The following is a 6000-nucleotide window of genomic DNA, read 5'->3' on the forward strand; positions in this document are numbered from 1 at the left end:
CCTGTTCATCATTGCCTAGCCAGGCTATTCAGTCAGCCCTCTGGCTACTTACTGGTAGTCAGTAATACTGGGTTTAATTTTCCAGGGGAACACATCATTTTAGAAGTTGTTCTGCACCCCAAAAATACCTTCATCTGCTTATATATTGCACAGAATGGCATGTCTGCTCTTGCTGTTTTTTCACTGTGACAGTCCAAGTGTTCAAGCTCTTCATGCTGCCTTGTGGTTGAACAGCATTGAGAAAACACCATTGGTAACCAGAGCTGAGAGCAGCAGCAAGTACAGCTGCTCCACTTGTGAGCAGTCCACAGCCACTTGCCCACTGGCTCCTGCTGAAAAGATGGCCTTTTTCTTTCTCACTGGGCTGTGAAACAGAGGTCCTGACTGTCTACAGCCATGAAAAATCCCATGACTCTCAAAGTGTCAGAGACTGGAGACTTAAAAAAATTGATGTCATATCACTGCTTTCTGCTGCCTTAACAATTATATTCCTTCTGAACCATCTTAGCCTAACTGCTGGGGAGTCCCACTGTCAGGATTAAACAGGTGTTTTGTTTCCTGCTAAAGGTGGGTGAAATAATAATCACCAGCTCTGCTTCATTGGCCACCGTGTGGTCTGGAAAGGCGCCATATGCCCAGCTCTCAGACTGCTGCAGACAGGAGGCTTGGAGGCATTATTTATTATTTGCCTAATCAATTTAAATACTGTATTTCTTTCAGAAAGCACATTTCTAGTCTTTATAAGGAGATAGGTACAGGACTCATCAAGCAGCCTTCCCTATTGAAGTGCATCTTCTGTTTAAACAGCCAATATTCTGCTTGCACAGCATATGGGTCTAGAAGCAAAGACTTTGCCCTTGGAGCTGCACTGTGCTCATGAGCTTTGCTCATCACAATCAGTTGTAAAGGTTGTTGAAGTTCAATCCCAATAACAACAATTTTCATTTCATACTTTTGAAGAGCTCTCCTTGAAGGGAGCGTGGTGCCTCTCCTCCAGCACGCACAACGGTGTGGGCGGAGCAAGCTGCTTCCAGAGGCTGACTTGCCTCTGGAAAGTGCTGCTGAGCCATCACAGTGACACCATGTGGTGTCTCGGGTGGCAGGCGTGGGCAGTGCCTCTCTCCCACCCACTGACTTCGGATCCTCTCGCAGGCCAGCCCCATCTTCCACAGAAGCTGCAGGGCTCCGAGGTGAGCACAGGCTGGGGCTGGATGGGTGGTGGGTGACTGGAGTGTGCAGGGCAGGACAGGCACTGGGTGTGGGTGGCAACTTCTCTCTTGGGAGTTCCAAGGAGAAGCAGTTGAAATGCATAGGCACTCCTTGTACAAGGATGGTAAATGAGGAATCCCCTGCAAGAGGTGACAGCAGGACCCCTCTGCTCCGTGGAGTAGCCAAGCAGAGTGCCAAATGCACTTTAGTGAGAAGACAGCCATCTGGCTTCTGTCCTTTAACAGCTCTCTTTCACCATCTCTTCCTGTAGACCACAAGAAATTTCTCTGTGTTTTTGGCAACCCATTGTAGCCTGTGAGAATCATATTACAAGGTCCAATCTACAAACGACAGGTAGAGTAAGGTGAAGAAAGAAAACGGGGAGGAAGATGATAAAGTGGACAAGAATCTGAGAGGCCTTCAGGCCTTATCTTGAAGTATTACCTCAGTAGTGCGGGTTATGGCAGCAGCAACCAAGACAGCAAGTCTTCAGAGCAGGAGCTAGCAATGTCCTTACTGAGGGAGGGTGGTGAGCTGTCAGAGGCAGAAGTTTATAGACTGACAAGTAGGCATTGCCAAGGCAGGAGTAAAGGCTGACACAAGTCCTTCTGCAAATTGGTGAGGCCCTGGGGAGCAGCCTATACTGATCTCCAGCAGTGCATGTCTGCAGGAAAGGATGCATGAGCACACTTACATGTGAGTGACATATGGCAGCTTCCAAGGAGTGTTTGAAAAATATTTGATTCAGTTCCCCACAGTCCTCAATATTTTACCCTGAATTCCTCCAAGTCTTTCTATTCCTTTTTGATGCATACTTTTAGGCTAAAAATATTCTGAAGCACAATGCAATCCGTAAGTACATTATTTTTCTTACTCTTAGTAGTCAGGAATGAAAATAGTCAGGAACTGGGTTAGGAACAGTAAATTCCTTTTTATTATTAAACAGTTAGTGCCCAGACAAGTGTGATTTTGGGTTGTGTAGCTTTTTTGTCTTTTCTCTGAAGAGGTATTACTAGTAAGACAGGTAAGAAACCTGTTTCAAATAAAAATGCAGCTTTGAAACAAAGGTAACTGATTCACAAATTCAGTAATTTCTAGTACATGGCATGTTATTTGGCAATACAAATGCTTCCAGTTGCTTTCTTTTTTTTAGAAGTTGTAGTTGCTCTCTTAAAGGATTTACCCAAGTACTGTTTATATTTACAAACACATCTCCTATTGTCAGACTTCTGAGCCTCAGTAAAGCTGTGTCACTGCCTGAGACCACACTTTTTCTGTTCCCTGATTCATGTGAACACATATTTATTTACCTGAGGGCATAAACAGTATTGTGAAATAGTTATTCATAGATTTTCTTACAGTTCTAGCTTTTAGTGTTATAGTTAATAATAACTGACTGATGACAGTTAATACTGAGCTGCTGTTTGCAAAAAATGCAACTTTTGTTTACAAGTTCTGATGTTTCTTAAAGAATTTGCACTTCAGTTCCCTGATTCTTTCTTTCATGTGTGTAAGAACTGCTTATGGTATGTGCACAGCTCCAAGCCCATGCAGTCGATAGGTACTTTGAAATGCCTGGATGGGAGGTTAAAAATCTTCAGTTTGATTTTAAAGACCATTTTGAAATCTCACTAAACAGAATTTCAGGGGAAATCAGCTTGAAAGATAAGAGTGAGATGGCAGCAAAATGGTCACTGAGAAGTGTTAGCTATTGAAGTGTCTGTCTGCTCTCTGTGTACAAGAACTGGAAGCTATTTCTATTATGACAACTGAGAAGGTAGTGGGCTTTCCTGAAGGTTGGCTAATTGTCTCCATCATTCATTTAGGAGCAAGATCACTGAAATGAGCTGTTTGTTCTTGCAAGCTGCCAGCAGAGGATGTCTGCAGACAAACTCTGGAGCGGTGGGAGAAGATGTGTTCAGGAAGCAGGACCTGGGCAGTGCTATAATGGCCTTTCTGCACATCAGAAGCTCCAGATGAGTCACCCACAGTGAGTCCCATTACCTCCAGTGCCCTCATCAAACACAAAGCTCATAGCTCTGTGTTGCTTTTGCTAATACTATAATCATCCACTGCAGGCTTTTCTTACATAACTAGCAAGCCTATGTTGACTATGGGTTTAGCAGCTTGAGTTCACTCATGTTTCCTCTGTTTGCAGCTTCTGTTGGGGTTTCATAGCTCACCTAACCTGCAAGGGCCATGAACAAAGTATGGGAATATGCAACCACTTGCTGGCAGAGCAAACAGCTCTCAGACAAGAGGATTGTTATTGAAATGTTGTTTTGTTGGCAGAATAGGCTTTCCTGGTTGCCCAAGGTGAGCCTGACCTCTATGGTTGTTGAAGCTCTCTTGTGGGCAAGCTGAGCAATGCTGGAGTGCAGCTTTTAAGATGGATTAACTGTGAACGTAACAAAGGAAACAGTTCAGAGAGAGCAAAACCTTTACATTGCACTACTAAGGATGAAACATAACTTTTGATCCTGTAGGACAAAAGTTCCAAGGCTGAGAATAATTATTTGATAGGGTCACAGTCATCTTGTCAGTGCAGAGTAATGTTTGCAGCCTCCTCCTAGGAGAGAATTCTTCCTTTCCAGGTGCAAGAAGGGCAGCAGAGGGGCAGGCATGTGGCCAGAGGACAGAGACTGCACTCTCCTGCTGTGAGTAAAGTAACAAAATCACCTACACCACCTCACCCCTTCCACCCAGAGCAGTTCCCCACATGCCATATTCTAGACTTTGAGCTCATTAGTCTTGATGCAGTTTCACATGCACAAACCCAGAATTTTGTTACTAAACTGAAATCATGTGCACAGGATGTTCCTAAGAAATACCAGTCATGTACCCAAGTAAAATTCTGAATTGCTACCTACATGCTGGCCTAAGGATAAGCATGAATTGAGGTTTCAGGGAAAGGAGGTGTCTGCCTCTGGCTCAGCTCAGTATCTTCTAGCCACCATCTGCAAATCTCTTAGATATTCCATAAAATGGCACATTACTATCCTTTAACTCTTTCACCAGGGCTGCAGGGCAGAAGTGCTGGAGATTCACATGAGCTAAATGAAGTTTTCTGTTTGATTGAGGCTATGAATTTGGTTGTGGTTTATTTTAAGATTAGTTCTTGCACTTTAGGTGTTTAAAACTGTGCTGTGGCAGGTGCAGGCTCTGACTGTAGCTAAAAAAATCCAGTTTCTCCACAGATATTACAGGGAAATCAGTTTGAAGATTTTAATTTTCTGACCTACACAGGTTTTTACTAGGAGGTGCAGCACAGTGCAAGACACTGTGCTGGACTACACAAATATATATTAAGCCTTGGTACATTAAGAATGTACAGAGTAGGATTACAAGAATTAGTTACGAATCACAGACACTTGAAGAAACACTTCTGCAGTCTAATTCTTGTCTAACATTACAGGATTCAAATCTAAAATAAAAGAGATTCTAGGTGTCTAAGTCCAAGTGAAGAACCAAAAAATCTGAGCTTGGTGCCAGCTAGACCCCTGTGCTCCAGAGTGATTATGAACACTTGTTTGACTGGTACAGAAAAAGCCTGTGTACAATCAGGAAAGACACAGTGCCACAATCAAACTTCCCTGATCCTTATCTTGCCCCTTCAACTTAATTCCATAATCAGCACTTAGATCACAGAGAGGCTGGAACTATTATCCAGGCCTCTCCTTCAGCATTACAGTATCTCCAACAAGTCTCTGCCTGTAAGGATTTGCTTTCTTCAAAACTTTCACCCAGTCCCATGGTTAACTTAAATCAGCAAACTGCCAACAAAACTCTGAAATTTAGAAATAGCTTAAGCTCAGCCCATTTCTGCCTTCAGATCAGTTGGTTTTACAGTTTCCAAGCACCATCATTCTGCATCCAGCTGGCATCCATTTGACTACGGTTGCTGCTGCTGGGGGGGCGGGAACCAACCACCCTCGTTGCTGAGTCTTATCCTGTAAATTCAGCCGAAAGAAACGAGTGCACGCCATCTCGTGGCCCGGCACAGCTATTTCCCGACAACGAAGGGAGGGAGCTCCCATTGCGACGAGGTTGGATGTGGATAGGATTTAAAAGGTGGCTTTCAGAGGCTCAGACACAGCCCCACCTTCTGACCCCCCCACCCAGATAAGAAACGTTCACCATTAGTGCTTTGTCCACACTCCTGCCTTGACCTTGCAGCCTGAGCAGCTGTTTCCTGGAGCAGCAGCAGAGCATCAAACTGCAAAAGGCACTTCCTCAGCACATGCTCACATGGCTGTTGAGGCAAACCTGTCCTCACAACAAATCCAGGGTGCCAGAGAACACAGCTCCCAGCTCAGCTTTTGGTGGAGCAGGATATCACTGTATTTATTTTAGAGTAGGTCATACACATGTAAATAATTTTTAATTACATGCAAGGCTGGGGATGTTCATGGTACATCTATTTTCATCTGCTGTCAGGACTTGTTAAAGAACTCCATGTGTCAGTGCTTTAACTAAAGCTAATGTGCCTGTTCCTAACTGTTCATTAACAGCTGAATATATGAACTCATGAAAATAAGGTTACATCAGCTGTCAGGCCTTTGGTGTATCTTAAGTTCCTATTCCTCCATACTCTCTCTTTTTAGTGGGAAAATCAAGTAATTAAGAGACAGAAGTGATTAAGGTACAATTTCATCACATCAAGTTGGAATTAAAGAGGGACAGAGTAGAGCAGTATGACTTCAAGGCCTGTGTTTTCATTTTAAGTAGTAAATGTTCAACTTCCCAATGTTCATGACTTTTTAGCTAAGAGATTACAGCTCAAATCTGCAC

This window comes from Ammospiza nelsoni, chromosome 7 (assembly GCF_027579445.1).
Source record: "Ammospiza nelsoni isolate bAmmNel1 chromosome 7, bAmmNel1.pri, whole genome shotgun sequence".
NCBI classification, from domain to species: Eukaryota; Metazoa; Chordata; class Aves; order Passeriformes; family Passerellidae; genus Ammospiza; species Ammospiza nelsoni.